The sequence below is a fragment of the Lactuca virosa genome, chromosome 3 (assembly GCF_052849685.1).
Source record: "Lactuca virosa cultivar CGN04683 chromosome 3, Lactuca_virosa_CGN04683_v6, whole genome shotgun sequence".
In the NCBI taxonomy this organism is placed as follows: Eukaryota; Viridiplantae; Streptophyta; class Magnoliopsida; order Asterales; family Asteraceae; genus Lactuca; species Lactuca virosa.
In genome coordinates, this window is record NC_136428.1 from 376,142,378 (window position 1) to 376,167,578 (window position 25,201).

A 25,201-nucleotide genomic window follows, 5' to 3' on the forward strand; every position below is an offset into this window, starting at 1 on the left:
TAAAATATGCGAGGATACATATTGAAATTCTCTTATACATACAATATATTAATCTGACATATATATAAGGGGTAAATTTAAAACACTTTAAATTTAATTGTCTATTATTAATTCAAATTAATTACAAGGATGCAATATAACAATTAATAAAACATGAGGGGTTAATATTCAAATTTATTAAACTCTATTATAAATAATATTAAATAATAATAAATATTTGAATTTAAAATATGATTAAATAATATTTATCCAAAAATATTCAAATTTAAATAAACACATTTAAATAATATATAATTTTCCAGATCTTAATCCAATTAGGTATTTATCCATGCAAGATAAAGCTTGAATTCGAAAAATAAGTAAGATTAAAATCGATAATGCTGATCTGGTAAGTTCACGTCATGAACTACTGTTTCACGTCGTGAATTAGGGTTTTCTTCAAATTACAAATTTTTCAATTAAACTTTCATCATTTAGTTCCAAAACAATATTTTCAGAAAACATGGATGTAGGGTGATAGTAACCATGAAGCAATGGCTCTGATACCACTGTTGGGTAATGCATGCATCAAATACACTCTATAACTAGGTAGCGGAAGAATTGAAACAACAAAAACGATTTACCTAAGTGTACATGCACCCTATGGATCTATGGCTTCATACTATTACTTATACCCTATGAAATCCGAAAATACAAGGAAGAATACTAACCTCTTTAGCAGCTAATTATCTTCGAGCTTGACTCCTTGTGTGTGCCACTGTTTTTGGATGATGAGGATCCAAACCAGAATCCCTCTCTTGGTTCACACCCAAAGAACTCAAAGAGTAGAAACAAATATTAAACTAGGAGGGATGAACTATAAGGAAAGTTCTTCCACAATGAGGGAGAAAGAAGGTGGCGAATACTCAAGCCAAAAATGAGCAAGGAGGAAGGAATCCCTAAAGCCCTATTTATAGCCTTGGATACCTCCTAGGGTTTTATCCTTCCATCCATGTGGGATGGGACAGGCTAAGAACGAAATTCCCTTTATCCAAAGGGAGATTTCGTCCAACTCCCTTCATTCTAGGGTTCTGGAATGTTCCCTGATCAACCAACTATTGATTAATTCACATTCAACCCTTCTATTAATTAAACTGTTAATTAATTCTCAAGTTGTTTTCCAATTAGTTTCTAATTAATTATTAAACAATAATAATTAATAAACTAATCACTCCTATTATTTATTCTACTAAATTTTGAGTCTTGAGGGCAACCCAAGAGGACCCTACTATTATTAGAAATATCACCAATTAGTTAATGACCTTGGACACACTTCCTACAGGATGCTCCATGGTGTTTATAGAACCCATGGGTCATGGAAATGAAAGGTCATGACAATTAGGTTTTACATGGTGTAACCCTAAGTGTAATACACTATATAAGGATCCTTATGTTCACCAAAATCGACACTTAAGCAAGAAAGAAGAGGGCTAGCCGATTTCAAGTAGTGTGACATTTCTCTCAAGTTTATTACAAGTGCATTTGGTGTTGTGTGAGACATTTGAGGCATCACACTTGGGGTGCTAGGCTCTCAAGGTTTTCAAGGAATCCAAACTACCACAAGGTATGTTTTCTAGCTTACTTTTATGTTTAAAGTTCCCCATGTATGCTAGATAGGATTATGAACCTTGGAAAATCAATTTTGCATGTCTCTTAGTCAAACATAGATCCAAGGTTTTTAGCGTTGCATGTACACCTTAGGAGTGTTAGAATTCTCAAAACCCTACATATATATATATATATATATATATATATATATATATATATATATATAGTGGGTCGACATAGATGACCAAGGATTCAGTGTCAGCCTAATGGGCCCTATAACATAATATTTTACATAAACTCCATTTGTCCTTCAAGATAAGACATTTGATTAGGACACATTATGAACCATACTAAAGCATCAGAAGGCTACAGTAACTCTTTGCCTCATGTACAACTATCTTCGGTAAGAAAATCTACCAGGACTTTATACTCTTACGTTTAGCTTCGAACTAGTTCGAACAGTTATGAAGCTTCAAAATAATTCATAATGGTGTAGAGCTAAACCCACTTCTCCATGTGACTCTACATCTCAAAACTCTTCTCCTTGAAGGATTGCATGGTCAACTACCATGGAATGCCATCCAATATGTAACCCAAATCTTCTCTAGCTTGGAGCTTCCACTCTAATGTTAAGAAAGACAAATTGAAAGCATGCAAATATTCAACTTATCTAATGTCACTGCTTTGGTGAAAATATATATAGGGGTCCTAGCACCAACGATGTTCTTTAAATTAATTTTTACTTCCCTGATCTTTTCTCTGATAAAGTTATATCTCAATTCCTTGTGTTCATTTCTTGAATGAAACACCATATTCTTTGAAAAGTGAACTCCACTCTAATCATCACAGTGAAACACACAATCTTCTTGACCCAAGTGCTACTCTAAGATAAAGTTCTTCAATAAAATGAGCTCTTTAATGGTTGTCGTGAAGGTCAAGTATTATGATTTCATAGTTAAAAGAGCTACATTATTCTAAAGTATTGGCATCCAACTAATTGATGTTCCTTCGATTATGAATCCGTAACATGTGGTGTTCTTAGCTGAATTCGCACATCCACCCAAATATGCATCCCCAATGCCTTCAAGTTCGACCTTCTTCCTTTGCTAGCAAAGAATAGCATCAAAGTTCGTTTCAGATAGCATAGCATCCATTTGAATCGTTCTGATTGTACTTCTTCCGATTTGAAATAAATATACTAATAACTCCCACTACATGAGCAATATAGGGTGTACTGCACCCCATTATATACATGAAGCTACCGACCACCAGAGAAAATACATGTTTTCCATATCTGTCTTCTCCACATCTATCTTTAGGGATTCATTTTTCCAAAGATTAAAGAGACTTTGAGAGGTTTTCTTCTACTTTAGCATATACCATATTAAACTTCTCTAAATCTTTTTGGATACACTTTTCTTATGAAAGTTACAGGGTTTTGAGAGTTATATCTCTAATTATGTTATTTCCAAAGGTTTTCTTCGCATCTCCTACGTCATGCATCTCGAACTCTTTGGATGACTGTTTTTTTAACTTGTTGATCTCATGCATGTTGGACCCATTAGCCAACATATCATCTATATAACCGAAGAGAATGATGTATGAGTTCTTGAGGTTCTTCGAATTGACACAATGATCACTTTCACTTCTCCGATACATGTTCATCCTCATAAAATCATCAAACTTTAACTACCACTGCCTTGAATCTCGCTTCAACCATACAAAAATTTTCTTCACTTTGCACACCAAGTTTTCCTTCTCCGCCATCAACACACCTTACGGTCGTCCCATGTAAATATCCTCGTCAAGATCACCATGTAAGGATACACTCTTTATTTCTAACTACTCTACATGTAAATCTTCAGATGCAAAAATAGCAAGTACATTTTGGACTTGTTGGATTAAGGTGTATAAGTTTATAACTAAAATGGTATATTCTCATGAACAAAAACAAAGTCCTTTTTGGGTTGCCCTCATAACAAGAAATAAGCTAGAAATGATATTAGGAGAGAGAAAAAAATGTTTTGTTAATATATTATATGATTAATATATTAATTTAAAATAGATAATAGATTTTTGATTTATTATGTGATTAATAAATTAATATGAGATCAATGATTAAACAATTGATTTGTTAATTTATATAATTGATAAATTAATGTGCAATCAATAAGAATTAATTTAGAACTAATCAGTTTTAATTGGAATTAATTTATGGATTAATTAGAATTAATTAAAGATCCACTTGTTGAATTCTGCTTATTCTTAATTGAGCAATGAAGGAAAATTCTAGAACCCATAGGGTGGGGATGCTTTTGGGAAGGATTCCAGGGTTCTGGAATATCCCTAAAGTTGATATTGTTGGATTAGGTGTCTAAGCCCATAACTATAATTGGTATATAGTTGACCCGATAGTAGCATGGTCCTTTTGGGTTGCCTTCACCGTAGCAAATTGATAGGATGAATTATGAGAAAGAGGTTGATAAATGATTTATTAATATATTATAAGAATAATATATTAATTGAGAAATCGTATTATTTAATTAGTATTGATCTGAAATTAATTTGGTGATCAAAAGAGACTAATTAAATGTACAGGGATTGATATTGCAATTAATTATTAGTTGCAAGTTGGGCTGTGGACTCCTAATAGAAGGGAGTGGACGAATTATATGGGAAGCCCATAGGAGAATTCGCCCGTAGGGCCTTCTATAAGGGTTCCATAGATTGCTTACGGCCTAAGCAGTCAAATTAGGGTTTCACCTAAAACCTTAGCAGCCACAAGTAGATATTGACCCCTTGGCATGAGGATTTCAACCACTTGATCCCTAGAGGAAACCAATACCATAGCCCAAAAATCCTAGCCTCCATCTCTCTCTCTCTCTCTCTCTCTCTTGTTCATCTAATTGCTAGTGGTGTTTGTGACTCGATTAGAGGTGCATCAATTGAGGCACTAAGCTCTTGAAGGTTAAGATCAAGGAAAGGATGACTTGTTATTACTATTTAACAGGAAAGGTATTCTTCTAACTTATGTTATTTCATTAAATCCGAAAATTGGATGCTAGATTAGGGTTTATGCTTTAGATAATAATTTGCATGTATAACTTGAGAAAACCCTAGATCCAAATCATTAGGGTTGTATGTGCACCATAGGAATGTTGTAGTGTTCAAAACTCATCAGTGGTATCAGAGCTTAGGGTGTTTTTCTGTTATATATGATGCATTTATGAATTGTTCAAAGCAAAATGAAAATCGATTTTGGTTCTGCCTGATGAACACGACGTGTTCATAATGGAACATGACGTGTTGGTCCTCCACGACGTGTAATGGATTAACACGATGTGGAGACCAGGCAGATGACACATTTTCATATTTTTTACTTAAATTAGATTTGGATAATTACCATAAGTTGTTTTACTAATTAAAATTCGAATTTTCTGATATGGTAATTGATATCCTAATCTAATTGAAAGATAATAGTCAAATTTTAAGATAATTATGAGATTTTGTGATAAATTAATTATTTGTAAAATTTGATTTGAATTTTCTTACCAAATAAAAGGATTATGATCAAATTTTGAGATAATGTTTAAAATTAAATGAATAGTTTAAATTATTTAAAATTTGATGAAGAAAGTTTTTGAAAAGTTTCATAACTTGCCCTCAAGTTTTCGAATTTAGAATTTAATTAAAAGTTTTTTAATTTTGAAATATTAAATTTTAAAACCCAAGTGTTTTAAAAGTTTAAAATACAACCCTTATACTATTACAATATTAAAAGTCTAAACATGTGAGCTATCTAAGGAGAGGTGTATGTTTTTGAGAAGCCTAGATAATGGCAAAAAGTCTAAACATTTGAGACTTGTTGCCGTAAGTTCTTAAATTGTTTAGACACACATGTGAGATATCTAAGGAGAGGTGTATGTTTTTGAGAAGCCTAGATAAAGTCTTATCAAAGCATCTCGTATCAGAAATCTGAACTTTGGTAATGAAAGTCAATAAGTATTGATTTCTAGAAGTCCAACTGATTTTTGGGTACATGTCAAAGCTAGTGGGAGCATAAATGTTATGCTAGTGAAAGTAATGATTATTATGCTAGTGGGAGTATAATCAATTATGATGAATGTTGCAAGTTAGCAATGTTAATTATATAAAACAAAAGTTTCAATTCGCAAGTTGCAGGGTTTGAAAAATTGTTTTACTATAATTAAGGGAAAGGAATTCATACTTCGTTTCAAATCTAAAAGCTTAGATTGAGATTTTAATCAGATTTAGTCAAATATATATATGAATGTTATGTTGGAATGGTTCAACATAAGGAAATTCTATATATAGATGTGTTAATTGCATTCTCAAAATTCGACTATGATTACGGCATCCTTTTTCATATTTCGAATTATGAGAACATGGCAAATAGAAATAGAAATATTATAGCAAAAGATTGTTCTAGTATCATGTCTTTATGTGAGACATCATGAATCGTGTCCCATATGCTTCAGATATAGGATCGATTATATGTGCTGTAATATTCATCTGTTCTAAATTTTCCAAATGCCTAGGGCATTAAGAGGGAAAAGGAATAGAACTGGATATGACTAAAATGATTAAGCAATTGTCGAGGACAATATGAGGCTTACCAAAGATTATGGACACTTGGAAATATGGTGTAAATTTTGGAAAGGACCATATTGACATATTATGAAAAGAGGCAACTCTTATTTATAAGTGATAGTCAAAATGAGAATATGGAAATGTTTCCATAAGTGGAAGTTATTATTTAAATATGTGAAAGATTAGAAAACTTAATGCAAGAAGGATGTTCAAAGGAATGTGCTTCGAATTTGAGACTTCGCTTCCATGGAATTGTCTTGCAACAATCTCCAAAGGAATACTTTGTAATATCGTTGGTCAAGTCTCTGTGACTTTTGGTACCTACACATTACAAAGGAATCACTGCATGATAGTTTAGAATCTAACACATTTTGGAAGTGGCAATAATTTAGAATTATTACACTGGTGATAAAGATTTGGAATTATGAAATGAGTTTCGTTGAAGATGTGTTCAATTGATCTATTTCACAAAGTAAAGACCATAGACAGACATAGTGTGCATGCTTGGAGCATGACATAAACTATTGTTTCGACGAACATTGTTTGCATGCTAGGAGAATGGAATAACTATTGTTTTAATTCAAGTGTTAAGTTGATTATTCGAAACATTATGCAATAAATAAAAAGTAATCAATATGACTCAAAAGTTTTTGGGCCATATAGGATTAGTATTATTATTGTGTTTCACTTTGCATGTTTTGACTTCCCGAATAACTAGGTTATTGAAACCATCCACATTCGATCATAATTTGGAAGTAGGTATTGAGGCAAGACTGTCATGAATGGTTATGTAGTTTTGTCTAGGTTTTTTAGACATAGCTGCAGTGTTCATGAGTACTCCTGGAATAAGATTCGAGTATTGGATTTAACCCATGCTCATTTGAATCACTTCATGGATTTTATCATGAGTGATTGTGTAATGATAATATCTTATATTCTTGAAACGGAGACATGTGAGTTGTATTTACATGTCGGTTGCACATTGACAAATGTAAACGCACCAGTAATTTGGTGTTATAAAACATATCGTTGTGTGTGATTTGATGAGTAGATAGATCAAGCATATGAGTCGAAGTTTATCCATTACTTTAACCCTTAGAGGGATAAAATCGATATCTGTGGGCCCCTCGTGATTTAGTTATGACAACCCTAAGTGCTTGGCCGAGCCTGGACTGATTTGATTTGTTCAATTAGTCGGTCGTCATAAATCGGAAATCGGGAAACAATAGATGGACAGAGAAAATGATCATAATCCATGTCTCAGTCCATATGATATCTTGTAGAATGGAGGAATATATGATCCCTCATCTAATGGACGCGTCATTGACTAGGTCAGAATTGGACAGCGACTTTTAAGAGCTACGATTGCTAGTTGGGATTTTGGAGTCGTACTTGCAATAATAGTTATTAGACTCATCCAAGTGGGAGACTGGTGGATTAGGTTTCTAAGCCCATAACTATAATTGGTATGTACTTGACCCGAGAGTAGCATGGTCCATTTGGGTTGCATATCATCAGGACAATTTGTTAGGATGAACTTTTGAGAAGAGGTTATTTATGGTTTATTAATATATTATAAGTTCTAATATCTTAATATGAAATCATATGATTTAATTAGTATTGATCAAGAACTAGTTTGGAATTAATTTAGTGATCAAAAGAGACTAATTAAATAAATGGGGACTAATTGTGTAAATTAGTTATATTTACATGTTGGGCTTATGATCCATGTTGGACTAAGTTTATTTATGGATACATAAAGAGTTGGGCCACATGAACCGTGGATCATAAACCCATGGGTATGGATTAGGGTTAACCCATGACCCTTGGAATCCCACTTATATATATGTGACTCCATAGCCAAATTCGTAGACCACTAGTTCTTGGAGTTCATGGATGATTTTGGGTTCAAGATTCTCCCTCAAAATGTCATCCTTTGTCCTAGATGTGTTGTGATTCCATTTGAGGCATTCACACTATTGGTACTAAGTTCTTAAAGGCCAAATACATCAAGGGCAACAAGCTACAATAAAAGGTATGTCATCTAACTCGTATTATTACCCAAGTATCAAAGTTTTGTATGCTAGTTAGGGTAATACCTTGGAAAGATCAAGTTTGCATGTATAATAGAGAAAACATAGATCCAAGGTATTTAGGGTTGCATGTATACCTTAGGAGTGTTAGAATGCTCAAAACCCATCAAAAGTACCATCAAAATGTGCTTCAAGAAAGGTACGAGATTTTCGCCTCGTTGATAACAACCAAGATGAAAGATGGAGAGTACATCACAAGCCACTTGTAAAGAATGCAAAGGCATGTGGATTGTTTGCTCAAGATGAATGTCCGTTTTGATGAAGAGTTGGTGATTAATATCATTCCCCACTCTTTGCCTCCTTGTTATGACCAGTTCAAGATGACTTATCATCTGAACAAGGAGGAAGTCACCTTGACCAAACTTCAAGGTTTGTTAAGAACTGCTGAAAGTGAGTTGAAAGGAAAAGCTGTCGCAACCACTCCTTCTGCTGCTGCCCCAGTCCTGGCTATTGGACATGGGAAGGGAAGAAGAGGAAAGCTCCATCTAAGAATCACAAGTGAAATTCTCATGATGGATCTTCTTCAAATGGATTCAAAGGAAAAGGTGTTTCTGCTGCTCCCTCATCCGATCCAAAAGCAACAGATTGCTTATACTGTCACGATAAAGGGAATTGGAAACGAAGTTGCCCTAAATACTTGATGGACATCAAGGACGGTGTCACACCCAAAACCGCAACAGCGGAAACGTTCTAGGGTGGAGGACGTCATGTTTAGTATCACAAGACATGCATCATAGTAATCAAAGTAACAAACAACCATTTCATTAGAAAGAAAGTGTTTACAAAGTGTGTGTTCACAAAACATAGAATACAATAGCAATTAACAAACAAGACTTGAAGTTATACTGCTCCATCTTCGGGATCGCAGTGCGAGTACCTGTCTAATAGGCTCCTGAGAATACAAGTTATTTGAAAGAGTTGATCAGCAATTAAGCTGGTGAGTTCATAAGATTTTATTGATATAAATAAATCGTAAACTCTATTTAGAAAAGTTTGCCAGTTCCTCTTAGAAAATCCTATATTTTCTACTTTGGTGAAAGATACGTAAAAATGATTCCACAATCCTTTCTATGAGTACTAAATGGATACAAGTGATATAAAACTCAGAGTAAACAAACAATCGATTGAGCGCATCTGCTCTAAGGCGGAAAGCACACATCCCATTGTTTGTTTGATCATTGTAGTATATGACCCCGGTGTATTCACTTGTTACTAATGGAGTTAATTGTATTGGTTCCTTTATATTTAATGAAAAGATTCCTTATAATAAAATGATTACCACAGTGATTACTCCTATAATCACTTAGTTTATACTGGCTATATATGAACTAATATCGAATAGAGAGTTAATTGGGTGAATCTGCCCTAAGCCCACAACCAAACAAGGAACAGGAAGTAAGGCGGAAAGCACACATCCAACTACCTATTGAGTACTAATGATATGTATATCCGAGATGTATAAACTAAAGTATTATAGAGTTAATCACCTATGGTCCTTTAAGTTTATACTAGTTTAATAAAATGGATTAAACTCTTAACTGGTAAGTTTCTAGTTTTACATACCCAAAGTTCTGATTTGGAAAGTATGTTTTGTACTAGAAAACTGTGCATTGACTCTGTGTCCTATGACTTGAGCCATACCTGGTACCCTCATGATGACTCAATGTATACCGGACATATATATCTAGAATCGGATAGATAGTAGACTGGGTGAGTCTGTTCCAAGCCCACAACCAAACAAGGAACAGAAAATGAAGCGGAAAACACACATCTTATTCCCTGTCAGATCCTATTGATATATATATATATATATATATATATATATATATATATATATATATATATATATATATGTATCCTTTGATGTATACATTAGGGAATCATAAGGTTAGCATTATGGTCCTTTCTACTAAACGTAGCCTTCTACCAAGACATCAAATGTTATGGGTGTTCGTTCCTTGTATTAGCAAGTATTTTCCCAAGTGAGACTATCTTTAACTAAACATAGTTTATACATTAATGAATATGTGAGAAGATCACAAGTAAATGTAATAGGGAAAGTAATGTTTTACCTCAGCAATAACACTGCTGGTCATAAAGTAATAAAATACAGACTGCAGGTAGTATTAAATGAACAATACACCTCGGGGAGTCTAAAGTAGTAAAATACAGGCTCCAGGTAGTATTAAATGAATGATACACCTCAGGGAGTCTAAAGTAGTAAAATACAGACTCCAGGTAGTATTATATGAACGATACACCTCGGGGAGTCTAAAGTAGCCTTTAGTCCTAAGTCGGTTAATTAAAGGTTTAAATGTGAACTAGTATGTAACTAGGAATATATATTATTAGTTTTATCACCTCGTGCCTGCTAGTCCTGGTACGTGAAATCGTACCAGTGTCAATGCAAACTCGGCAATATATAATATTAGTTTTATCACCTCGTGCCTGCTAGTCCTGGTACGTGAAATAGCACCAGTGTCAATACAAACTCGGCAAGATATAATATTAGTTTTATCACCTCGTGCCTGCTAGTCCTGGTATGTGAAATCGCACCAGTGTCAATGCAAACTTGGCAATATATACTATTAGGTTTATCACCTCGTGCCTGCTAGTCCTGGTACATAAAATCGTACCAGTGTCAATGCAAACCCAACAAGATATATTAACGTGATTTTTCCCGGTACTTAGTAAAGTGTATTCCTCCCTGTTTCTCTTTATAGAGTGGGTTCTCTTTATATTATCGTGTATTGTATCTAGCATGAACTGGATTTCTAAACTATACCTATTATAGTTCACTATTAATGTACTTGAACTGACTCCTTGCACGCTTTATTATATTAAAAGGAAATGAATAGTGTTTTTCCTAAACTATACCTATTATATTTTACTAATGTTTTCCTTGGACTGATATTGAAAAGACTCTTTTATCTACTAAGTTATGCCAGTACTTTAAGAACGGAGTTTTGTGAAACTATAAGGTAACATACCTTTAAAAGAGTTTTTGAAATGTTATGATCACTTATAAAAGGCATAAGCAATATTTTGAAAGATGTTTATAACGAACAATTACACAATTAACATTGTGTTCAACTTGTATTCCCTCCCTTAAAACATTGAAAACAGTTAAAAGATTCATTACGGGGTATGAACTCACCTGATGTGGGTGATTCAACGAATACGCGTGTAAGGATGAGAAGTTCCACGAATGAAGTCCCGAGACACAACAAGTCCTAAATGATATACATTGTCATATATTGACATAAATATAGTGCTTAGAAGCAACCAAATGCAAGGAAACACCTTACGGGACTAGGAAACACTTTGTCCAAGTGTTGGAATCACATGTGATTCACTAAAAGGGAGTGTACGACCACTTTGAGGATTGTGCGGCCATGGGTGTGCGGTCAACATGTGTGTACGGTTGCACATAGGAGTGTGCGGTCTTACAGAGGATGTCTGCGGTCGTACAAGGGAGTGTGCGGCCGTACATAGGGGTGTGCGGCCGTACACTCTTCATTCATGCTCAAAATGTCGATTTTTTGGGTGTTTCAAGGCCAATACCAAGTCCAACTAGCAAATGAAGGCCAAACTCTTCACCTCGGAGAGTCCTTGAGGTGTGTACGGCCACCTTATGAAGGTGTGCGGACGTACACCTTCAAGTGATGAAGAACACGAAGAACATGATGAGTTTTAAGCTTAGATCAAGGTGTCTTACCAGTATATCAAGCTGAATGTTGGAGAAATTCTCGTTTTGAGGCCCTTAGAGTGTTCTTGGATGAAGTTTTTAGAGAGAGAAAGTAAAGTGCAGCCAAATGAAAGGAATAAGTGAAGGGGGTCTCCTCCTATATAAGGAGGTGGGTGTACGGCCAGGAGAGGGGTGTGCGGCCGCACACCCAGTGTGCGGCCGTACACTCCTGATGTTGGAGTGTAAGGCCCGGATTTGATGCTAGAAGTGTACGCGATCCATTTCTATGTTCAAAGCTCGAATGTACTGACCTTTGGACCTTTAAAAGGACTCCAAATGAGGCTAGATGATAGCAGGAATGAGTATGACACTCGGTTGACTTGACTGGTTGAGCTTTGCAAGGCAAAAATTTAAAATTTTTCGGGTTGTCACAGATGGGAAGATAAAACATTCTTTCGTAGGTATTTATACTAATCAATCTAATAACTCATCACATGCCAGTTCTTGGGTCCTTGATACAAGATGTGGTTTTCACATCTGTTCTGATTTGCAGGGGCTAAGAAGAAGTAAGGATGTGGAGCATGGGAAGATGAACCTGATAAGGGGGAATATGAAATCGTCGCCTGTCACCAAGATCGAGATTTATTCTTTAGTGCTTGGTAGTGGGTTAGGTTTAGAGTTGAATGATTGTTGCTACTCGTCAGAAATGATGAGGAATATTATTTCTTTTCATGGTTTGTAGAAACAAGGTTTTATATTTTCATTCAATAATGAAATTGGTTATATTAATGCTTTATATAATGGTACTTTATATTTTGACGCATTGCCTTGTAATGGTGTATATGAAACTGTGATGGTTATAGACAACTTAGGAAATAATGTGTTGCATATCGATTCGTCTAATGGTTTAGACAAGGAAGGCTTGTGGCATTGTCGTCTTGGACATGTCAACAAGAAGCACATAGCCCAGCTTCAAAAGGATGGAGTGTTGGAGTCGTTTGAACTAAAGTCGGATGACACGTGCAAATCTTGTTTACTTGGAAAGATGACTAAATCACCTTTCACTTGTACTTGTGAAAGAGGTGAGGGATTGCTGGATCTCATACACACAGATGTGTGTGGGACCTTCAGATCCACCACAAGGGATGCTAACCGCTTCTACATAACTTTTATCGACGATTATAACAGATATTGGTATATCTACTTAATCAAGCACAAGTAGGAAACCTTTGAAAGGTTCAAAGAGTTTAAGCAAGAAGTGGAGAACCAATTGGGCAGGAAGATAAAGATGCTCAGATCCGATAGGGGTCGTGAGTATCTTAGTATCGAGTTGCACCACTATCTTAAGGAATGTGGAATTTTTTCACAATTGACTCTACCTAGGACACCACAACTAAGAAGGTTGCCAAAACACCTCACGAGATGTGGACAGAGAAGGTTCCCTCGTTGGCACATATCAAGGTTTGTGGTTGCGAGGCTTTCGTAACACGAGAGACTCACGACAAGCTTGAACCTCGCAGTGAGCGATGTATTTTCATCGGCTACCCACAGAAATCTTTTGGATATCTTTTCTACAAACCGAGTGACAATGTGGTATTCATAGCAAGGAGTAGGGTTTTCATCGAGAGAGAACTCAGATGCCAAGAGGACAGTGGGAGGCAAATTGATCTTGAAGAGTTTCCAGAGTCAAGTGATGAAGGAACCTCTAACACTAGCGCTCAACTTGAGGAAGAAATTCCTGTTGAACCAGTTGACGAGTCCTTACCTCTGAGACATTCCAGTAGAGTTAGTGTTCCACATGTGTTGTATGGTTTCATAGACTGTTGAAGGTAATACGTTTATCAGTGATAGTACACTGATAAATTTGGATGAACCTAACAACTACAAGGAAGCCATGGCAGGCCCGAAGTCTGCAAAGTGGAAGAAGGCAATGGACAGCGAGATTCAGTCCATGTATGACAATCAAGTTTGGAACTTGGTTGACAATGTACCAGGTCGTAAGACGGTCAGGTGCAAGTGGATCTTCAAGAAGAAGACCGACATGATGAGACCTTATCACCAGTGGCCAAGATCAAGTCTATTAGGGTTATTTTGGCCATTGCTGCGTTTCATGATTATGAAATTTGGCAGATGGATGTCAAAACCGCTCTCCTTAATGGGAAGCTGGCTGAAGATGTTTACATGTGTCAGCCAGAAGGTTTTGTAGATGCCAAATACCCCAATAGTGTGTGCAAGCTTTAGAAATCCATTTATGGATTGAAACAAGCGTCTCGCAGATGGAATCTTTGTTTCGTTGAGAAAGTCAAAGAGTTTAGATTTTCGAGAAGCAAGGATGAGTCCTGTGTGTATGTCATGGCTAGGGGGAGTATAGTTAGCTTTCTAGTTTTGTATGTTGATGACATACTGCTCATAGGAAACGACATCCCGACCTTGCAGGAGGTTAAGACCTGGCTTAGGAAGTGTTTTGCTATGAAGGATCTAGGAGAAGCTGCTTATATTATAGGGATAAGGATATTGAGAAATAGAAGTAGGAGACTAATAGGACTTAGTCAAAGTACGTAATTGGAAAAGGAGTTGAAACGTTTTAGCATGGAGAATTCCATGAAAGGGAACTTCCAATCCAAAGCAATACCAAGCTGAGTAAGACTCAGAGTCCGAGTACAGATGCCGAGATAGCGGAAATAAGTCAAGTACCATACGCTTCCGCCGTTGGCTCGATCATGTACGCTATGACATGTACTCGCCCTGATGTGGCTTTTGGAATGAGCATGGTTAGCCGATATCAAGGGAACCCGGGTAGAGCTTATTGGACCGCAGTGAAAAACATTCTTAAGTACCTGCGAAGGACTAAAGACTGGGTCCTTACACTCGGTGGGAGTGATGACTTGAGAGTGATAGGGTATAGTGACGCCAGTTTTCAGACCGACATATATTGTTGGATTAGGTGTCTAAGCCCATAACTATTATTGGTATGTACTTGACCCGAGAGTAGTATGGTCCATTTGGGTTGCATGGCATCGGAACAATTTGGATAGACTTTTGTGAGAAGAGGATATTTATGATTTATTAATATATTGTAAGTTCTAATATATTAATATGAAATCATATTATTTAATTAGTATTGATCAAGATTTATTTTGGAATTAATTTTGTGATCAAAAGAGACTAATTAAATAAATGGGGATTAATTTGGTAAATCATTTATTCTTATAAAGTGGGCTTATGATCCATAGTTCTTCATGGTGTAACCCTAATGTGCACACTATATGGTGACCCATGGATACTCCATGGAGGTTAAAACCCATGGATCATGAGGAATGTGGAAAGTCATGAGTTACATGGTGTAACCCTAATGTGCACACTTAATAAGAAGCCTCATCGCTCATGAAATTGGCACTAGTGGAAACCTTTAAAGGATTAGAAGTGAGGGCTAGCCGATTTGTGAAGCAAGTGTTCTTCTCTCAAGTTATTCCAATTGTTGGTGGTGTTGTGTGATTCCATTTGAGGTGCAACACTTGGGGCACTAAGTTCTTCAAGGTCCAAGGCTTCCAACTACAACAAAACGTATGTTATCTAACTTGTTTTATTACCCAAGTATCAAAGTTTTGTATGCTAGTTAGGGTAATACCTTGGATAGTTCAAGTTTGTAGGTATAATAGAGAAAACATAGATCCAAGGTATTTAGGGGTGCATGTACACATTAGGAGTGTTAGAATGCTTAAAACCCAACAGTGGTATCAGAGCCTAGGGTTTTTTTCAATTATACTTGATGCTACTTGCTTGAAAATGCTTTAAAAATCGATTTTCTGCTGTTCTGGACTGTGGGCTCGCCGAGTCCACCCGGGGACTCGCTGAGTCCAAGCACAAATTCATCCAACTCGCCGAGTTGGTTCATACACTCGACGAGTTGGTGCCCCAGAATGCAGTTCTCGAACCAGTCTTCGAGAACTTGTTCTTTTTATTGGAACCTGAAGTTCCTTCAAACTTTCTCTTTTCGCCAACTTCAACCTTGCTGGCGGCTCTCCCCTTAATCATATCTTCCACAGACTTGGCAGCCCAAACAGTTGCCTCCAAAGTAAGTGCCTGACGTACTGGCACCGCATACTCCCATGGAAGTCCCTTTGCGTACCTATCATTTTTTGCCAGCTCATCTGGGACAATACGCAAAGCAAAATCCATTTTGTCTGTGAAGTTATTCGTGTATTCATCAATGACTATACTTCCTTTTTTCAACGCCAGAAATTGGTTTTCTAGCTCAAGAACATTTTGGGCCGAGCAGTACTTGCGCTTGAAGTGCACCAAGAACTCTGCCCAAGTCAGTTGCAGTGGCTCATTAGGGCTTAGGATTTTCCCCAGAGTGTTCCACCAACGAGCAGCACTACCCCTGAACTGACGCACTCCAAATGTGGTTTGTAAATTGCCTTGGCAACCACAAGTCATGAAAGCCAATTCCATTTCCGAGATCCAATCCATTACTCCGACGGGATCTTCTTTTCCAGTGAAGGTTGATGGCTTGCAAGTCATAAAGTCTTTATACTTGCACCCATTTCTCTCCACTCTATCCTCGTGGCTATTTCTCCCAACCACAAGCGGTTCACTATGACCAACAGATCTACTGTTGTTTCTTTCTTCAGATCTGTCGTCATTTAATTCATGTTGTTCAACCGGAACTGATGGTTCATCCCTGTTGTTCAGCAACATTTGCCTTAATTCCTCCCTTTGTTCAGCCATCATGGTCTGAATCATGGCTCGTACTCCAGCCATGGTGATGGGTTCTGGTGCAGCTCCTACTATAGGCACCTGTTCCACCACTTGAGGTTGAGGTTGTTGGTTTCTGTTTGCATTTCCCGCTCCACTTCGAGTTCTTGCAATTATAATCTATATACGGAATAAGGCGAATTTAGGTCTTTATCCTTGATAGATATTTCAATTCCCTTATCACTCCGAAACGTTTACATGTCAGTTCTAATCTCGTAATCATACGCTTAGAATCCTACACACATAAGGTTTCCAGATCCGGTCGGCAACAGATCATAGATCCGAACAAATAATGGCATATATGGGAAACATATAACATTTAGCACATAAAAGCATTTTAGGCATCTTTAAGTCTAGAAATCCTACAAATTTCTTAGTTCGCTTAAACTAATGATCTGATACCAACTGTGACATCCCCTAATTTCTCGACCAGAAAAGACCGATTTAATTTATGTTTTTCAAATAAAATCAGAGAAATCCTTTTAAAAGATGTTGCGGAATTGGTCCCCAAAACAAAACATGATAAAAGTTTATCAAAACCTTTCTTTAAGAAAGAATATATTTTCCTTTTATATCAAAACCTCGGGATGTCATGTTCCGATACAGATCAAAAACATAAACAAGACATTATAAGCCTTACAACAGTTATTTACAACTATTGGCCTATAATCCAAAAATCTCTCATCATCCTCCGACTATGCTCGGGGTCCACTACCTGTAATGATAAAAAGCTGAGTGGGTCAGGCTTGGGAGCCTGGTGAGCATATAGGTTTTTCAACCTACAATAATAATAAACTTATTAAATTCACCAATCAACAATAACCCTGATTACCCATTCCCGTTATCCTCACTTTACGTCCCTAAACACCTATCAGAAGGGACCTAGCCTAAGGAATATCATCGGGATGGACACTACTGCTAAGGGGACTCCTCAGCCATACATTTCCTAAAGGCAACCATGAGGGGGATGGAGTACGGCAATGAACATATAGTTCACCAACACCTACAAGTTGCGAACCTGCTAGTGTTTCACTGGACTGTCTAGAAAGGTACGTGGTCGTCATCTATACTCAGCTAGACGACTACAACAACAACAACAACATCGAGGCCTCTCACCATTTTAACACACATCGACTATTTCGTCTTCCCATGTTTTACCCAACATATTTGTAGATAAAATACATATACAGTTTAAAACTTGTATAAAACATCTATTCAACACTCACCTCAGATAAACAATTAATATAATTACACATAGCACGTATTTTAAGGTAAATACTTCATATCTATGTGTAAGGTGAAAGTGACTACACACTCACTTGATTTACTGATAATCGGGCAGCACTTCGTTGCCTAAAACGATCGTTTCTAATAAAATCGGGTGTTTTATTGAGAAACCGGGCTCTGCGAGGGTCGGGCTTCAAAACCGAAAAGATAAATTTCTCGGGCTTCTCGGGAACTTCGGGACGTATTTCGGGTGTTTGGTATAATACCTGGGCTTTGGGGGAAGTTGGAATGAAAGAAATATGGGTTTAGGGGTGTAAAATGACAAATTTCCAAAATATATCCGGGAGGTCTCGCACCCTTCTATTTATAGGGGCGAGGCTTCTGATCAGACGGCTGAGAAGCTACCAGGTGGCAACAGATGCGAAGGGGAGGCACATGGCTCGCACGTGCGAGGGTCCAGGTGCTGACCTCTGATTGGACCGAAGTCTAGGTCCGAGGTTCGGATCCGAAGCAAGAGGAAAGGGAGACAGGTGGTGCGAAGGTCGGACACGCGACAGGTGGTGCGAGGCTCGGACAAGGCTGCACACGCGTCACTTCTCGGATGCGGCACGGCTTCGGATGACTCAACAATTTCGGACACGTGGCACGCATGCAGCGAGGGTGACGTGGCCGAAGTATGACTATGCGAATTTTCTCGATTTTTGTGCAAAAACTTCTAAAATCCATAAATTTCGCATACGAGCTCCTATTTTGACGTTCTTTATATGGACGCGTAGGTAAAGTTACGCTCTACAACTTTCGTTTAGACTTCGTCGGCTAATTTCGACTTTAATTTTTATATTATTATTTTTAACAGACCGGGATAGGAAATCCGTTAAAAATTCATAACTTCTTCATCCGATGTCCGTTTTCGTCTGTCTTTTTACTTTTGTACTACTATTCACGAGACCTTCGATTCTCGTTTAGGTTGTGTCGGCTAAAAATCACTCGATCTAAAATTCAAGTTTTTAGCTGTCTACTGCTAAGCTGAAACTTAGAAAAATCATAACTTCCTCATACGAAGTCAGATTTGGGCATTCTTTTTATGCTTACTCTCGGTTTAACGAACACTACGACTTTCGTTTAGATCACTAAGGCTAAAAAGTAGTTTATCAAAAACTCATTTTTACGTCATTCGGCACCCTACCGGTTTTGTCGCGAAACTTCGACAGGTCATAACTTCTTCGTTATAACTCAAATTTCGGTATTCTTTATATATCTGTAATCCTTGTCACGACGACTACAACTTTCTTAATAGATATCGGCTTTTTCTAATATTTATTTTTGACGCTCATTTTTATTCTTAATTAATTAAATCCTAGTAATTAAGCATAAAACACATAATTCACATAATATTCACATAATTCATTTTCATTTCTTCAAAATGAGTTACAAAGGTTAACCTAGACTATCACATCAATATTAGTGCCTAGCCTAGGAACACGGGCGTTACAACAGGAGTCTATTAATAATGAGTTGTCGTATGGCATATATGGAATGTTTCCATATTAGGAGTTGAAGAATAGATGAGAAAGTTAGAAACTTTTATGCAAGAAAGATGTTCAAAGGAATGTACTTTGAATTTGAGACTTCATTTCCATGGAATTGTCTTGAAACAATCTCCAAAGGAATATTTTGTAATATCATTGGTCAAGTCTCTGTGACTTTTGGCACCTAGACATTACAAAAGAATCATTGCATGATAGTTTAGAATCTTACACTTTCTATGTGACAACCCGATATTTCAAGTTAATGTAATGTTCTAAAGTCAAGCATTGTAACCTATTTTTGGTATAATAAAATAGCGTAAAAAATGAAGTGTTCTAAAGTCTCAATTGGGATACATAAAATATTAGATATTGTGTCAAGGTTTTTAGAAATATAAAGAACACTCAAATCCGAGTTATAACAAAGAAGTTATGACCAAATCAAAAATTCGCGACACAACCGGTAAAACACTGTTAAGTGTAAAAAGTGAAATTTCAATAAAATGCTTTTTAGCCTTAAGTATCTAAACGAATGTCGTAAATAATAACAAACCGTGAGCATACCTAAAAAGAACGTCCAAATCTGACTTCGTATGAGGAAGTTATGATTTTTCTAAGTTTCGGATAAAGCAGTAGGCAGCTAAAAACTTGAAAAAGAGATCAAGCGATTTTTAGTCGACGCAACCTAAACGAGAATTGAAGATCTCGACTATAGTAGTACAACGGTAAAAAGACAGGTGAAAATAGACATCGTATGAAGAAGTTATGAATATTTAACGGATTTATCCTGTCCCGGCCTATTAAAAATATAATATTAAAAATTTAAATCAAAATTAGCCGACAGAGTCTAAACGAAAGTTGTAGAGTATATTCTCACCTACGCGTGGATAAAAAGAACGTAGAAAACGAAGCTCGTATGCGAAAGTTACATATTTTTGAAGTTTTGGGCACACACTTCGAGGCTTATCCGAAGGATTACGCCCCGCGTACTTCGGAGTACGCCAAGCGTACCCAATACACGGCCTCGGATCGGCCACGTCGCCCCTATGCCCTCTACTATCGTCCCATCCGAAGACTGGCCACCGGAGACGTCATCGCTGACGTACGCCCCGCGTACGAGGGTACGCCCAGCGTACGAGGTACGCCCCGCGTACTTCGGTGTACGCCCAACATACGAAGCCTGGCAGCCCTCCTATAAATAGGATGCGAGGGTTCCGACTTTTGTTGCAATTCTACCATCCTCTATCCCCTAATTTTATACTTTTACTATCCCGAAACTATCCCGAAGGCCGGGTTACGTACCCGAGTCCCGACGAAGGTCCGAAGCTCCAAGATTCCCGAGGAATATACCACTTCCCGGTTGAGGTGCTGCCCGAGAAAATCTCGTTTTCTTTAAATCACCACACTTTCCAAGTGAGTTCATACCCCTACATTTTCACATCTTTTTCATGTTTTAGGGGGGGGGGGGGAAATACATATGAAACACGAGAAAAACTTATGTTAAAATACACATCGTTATATATGGTTTCAAATACTTTACCTACATTTCGTTTATAAATGTTAAACAAAATTAATACCAACGTTACACTTTACATGAAAAGTTAGTATTACACCGAGTTTTATCACCAAACGGGAAACACTTTCAAAAAAATAAAATAGGTATAGTTTACAAGTTATTCATGACATCTTTACGTGAACATTATATAAAGGAAATACTTTCATTTACAAGAAATGTAGACTTTTCATTCTGTAAATCTATTGATACTAAGTTTTGTGAGACATCCGACTTCACCGTACTCTCAAGTACGCATTTCAAGTCCTGTATTATAAACCATAATCTCTTTTAGGGTGAGCTTGATACTTGTGTATAGATCTATACGGGATTGACAATCCCGCACCTAAACTGTTAGCTACAGTTAGACCGGCATGCTTGTGGTGACAAACGTCATAACACCGCAACGCCTGAAGAACGTTGTTACATGCAGTCTGGGTCAATAGCATGGTTATAAAACTCACATAGAGTATCCAAGTATTTTTGATTTACGAGACTCTTAGATGCATTCAGTAATTACATCATATATGTATAAATCCACTTTCACCATTTTAGCATGAAAGATACTATTGCATTCCAGCCTTTGGAACGTTTTCAAACTACCACACATACAGAGAAAATATTGGATTTTCTGGAAAACACGTTCAGTTATTTTTACCAAAAGACATACAAATTTCAGTACAAAAACGCTTATGAACTCACCAACTTAATTATTGACACTTTTCGAAACTACTTGTATTTCTCATGGAATCAGTAATACAGGTAAGCATCAGCTTTTGAAGAAGGAACGCTAAGGCGTCTGTTATCAAAACATTTTAAATCATCATATTTGTAATATTCTTTTGAAACATGTATTACATGCAACAATGTAACTTTTTATAATATTTATGATGGTTGGGTTTACTTTCTTTACAAATATTCAACTGTTATGATACTAGGTGAAGTCATCCGCCCCCGAATGTTTCTGTCATTCTGGTTTGGGGGTGTGACAGATTAGTATCAGAGCATTGTTTATAGCGAACTAAGTATATCAAACGACATAAGATATACAAACTATAAATGCAAAGGGACTAAAAACCCTCTGACAAAAAGTTTTCACAAACTATACTTTTAATAAATTAAAATGATATATATATATATATATATATATATATATATATATATATATATATATATATATATATATATATTATAAAAGTATAAGTACACGCATGCATCGGTCTCGTATCATAGCTAAAAGTTTACAAAAGTATTAAGGCAAGTTGCGACGCTACGATTAGGCCTCGGGGTATGTAATCAGATCGAGAATAAATATAGCCTGATCAACTATATTTTTCCTGGATGTGACCAACGGATGTCGAGGAATGGTCGTAGTGAGCAACAAGTCAAAAAGTTACCAAAAAATACTAGAATCGAACTTACAAGTTGACATACTATAGGAGTATTTTGTAAAACTATAAGAACTATTATAATCATGCGAACCTCGATATTTAGTCAGAAATAGGAATCGTCAAATAAATAGAATTATCCTTATCAAAAATTTCCCTTGTTACTCCCAAGTTTTATATATAATTCTCTTACCTCTATTCTCGATCAAACAAAATGACAAGATTTCACATTCTCGGGGATCCCTGGTACCCTAACCAGGGTAATGGAGGCTGGATTATGGAGGACCTAGAAGAAGATTCCGAAGAGATTCCCGAGGAAGAGCCAGAAGAGGATTCCGAAGAGGATCCCGAGGAGGACCCAAACGAGGAATCAAAAGAGGAAGGAGATGGTGGGAGCACTCACTCGGAACCGGAGATCTATAATCCTCCCCTAGGAGCGGCAAATTGCTGAAGGAACTTTCAGGGCCCGGCGCCCCGCTGGGCTGTGGACCTGAAACGATGGAGCAAGGAAGAAGGACAACGACCACCTTACGGCATGGGACGAGGCTTTTATAACCTCAGCAACGGGGGTTCGGCTGACAGGGCACTCCCTGTCATGGTTAGTCGCATTGCTAACCAAGGCGAGCAAGTAAGACTGAATGCCAGCCAACTCTTGGACATTGGGGCCACCGCTGCTGTCACTGCGGTACGTCTTCGTCGTCTGGATGAAGAACATGAGCGAACAATAGAGCACACCTTTTCCCTTCATAAGGACATTACTGCTGCTAGAGCCGAAGTAAGGGAGTTCCGTAAAAGCCAAGACGCAATGGAGAGGCGCATCATCGAGGCTGAACGCCAAGTAGCCCGAGCTCAGACTTTCACAACCACATACCATGGTCCGGAGCGTGCTACCCACTCGGAGTAGAGCGTGTACTTCTGGCGCTATGTATATATACTTATCGACTAAGTGTTGGTGTTACTCTTTCTTTTCAAATGTAAACCCGACGGATTGTGAGTACACAGTTCGGGGGTCGGAATGCTGTCAAATTTTCCCATTTTCATTGATGTGCCCTAGACCCATGTAAGGTAAAATTTTCCTGATCGTTGTATGAAACATTAATATCAATGAGATTGACACGCATTTATTATTTCTTTGAGTATTCCATTAAGTTCTTAAAATACTAAGGAAATCATACATTTCTTTTTGAAAGTTTCCATTAAACTCGGTAATGTTCGGAACGCAAAACATATAATACTAAGACATTCCATAATCATTTATGAAGACTTATCAAGAATTCATCTCTTAAACTTATGGCAGAATCATGCCGCCAAGAAGGAATCCTCGACGCTTCAATACTACAGGAGCACCAACACCACCTCCACCACCACCTCCATCGATGGATGCTGCTACCTTTCAGGCTGCTGTAACAACTGCCGTAACTGCAACAATGGCACAAATAAGTAACAACGGATCAGGAGGAGGAATAAATAGCTCTACTAATGGCCAAAACCAGGGTCGTTCCGGGAAATGTACTTACAAGGACTTCTCCAACAGCAAACCAATCCCCTTTAATGGAACTAGGGGAGTACTGGCTCTATCCCAATGGATAGAGAAAACGGAAGTCGTGTTCGAGATATGCTCATGCCCCGAAGAGAGCAAAGTAAAATTTGCCGCCTGTACTTTCTCCAAAACGAGCCCTAACGTGGTGGAATGGCCACGTCAAGTCACTAACTCTGGTGGTGGCAAACTCCATGGGTTGGGAGAACCTAAAGCAAATGCTACTGCGAGAGTACTGCCCAAGGGGCGAGATTCAGAAGGTTGAACAGGAGCTTTGGGGCCTTTCTATGGTGGGCTCGGACATCACAACCTATACAAATAGGTTCAGTGACTTGACAATACTTTGCCCAGAGATGATGGCCCTAGAAAGCAAAAAGGTGGAAAGGTATATCTAGCGGCTGTCGCCCCAGCTTCGAGGAAGTGTGCTAGCTTCCAAGCCCACGACGTTCGACAATACCAAACAACTGGCACAGTCCCTCGTTGATCATGGGGTCTGCCAAGATGTCACAACCATTTGTCCCGGAACCAACCAAAGGAAGAAACAACAATAACAACAATGCCAACAACAACAATAAGAAGAAGTTTTGGAACAAGAGGAAAGGTCAAACTTCGCAAGAACCTTCAAAGAAACAAATAGTGGTGGTCCATGCCGCTACTGCCCCTACTGCTGTCCCTGTTACCCCTACGCCGGTAAAACAATATGTTGGGAACCTACCAAAGTGAAACAAATGCAATTAGCATCACAACGGAAATTGTCGGGAGATGCACTGTAAAAACTGCGACAGGAAAGGGCACACTGCCCGTTTCTGTAAGGCACCAGCGCGACCAATCACCCAAGTTCCTGGTGCTGGAGTGAGCCATGCATGTTATGGGTGTGGGGAAACTGGGCACTACAAGAGGGATTGCCCTAAGGCAAAGAATGCTGGCGGCGTAGGAAGAGTCTGGCAATAGGGCAGAACGAGGTAATAGCCGATCCCACAGTGGTTACGGGTACGTTTCTCCTCAACAACATTTATGCATGCATACTCTTTGACTGTGGTGCGGAGAGAAGTTTCGTGAGTCATAAATTCAAACACTTACTTAATCAAAAACCCCAAGCACTTAATAAGATATTTACAGTAGAATTGGCAAGCGGTAAAACAGTAAGCACAAATGATTTGTATGTAGGCTGCACACTAGCTTTAAATGAACACTTTTTCCAAATCGATCTAATGCCGATCACCATAAGAAGCTT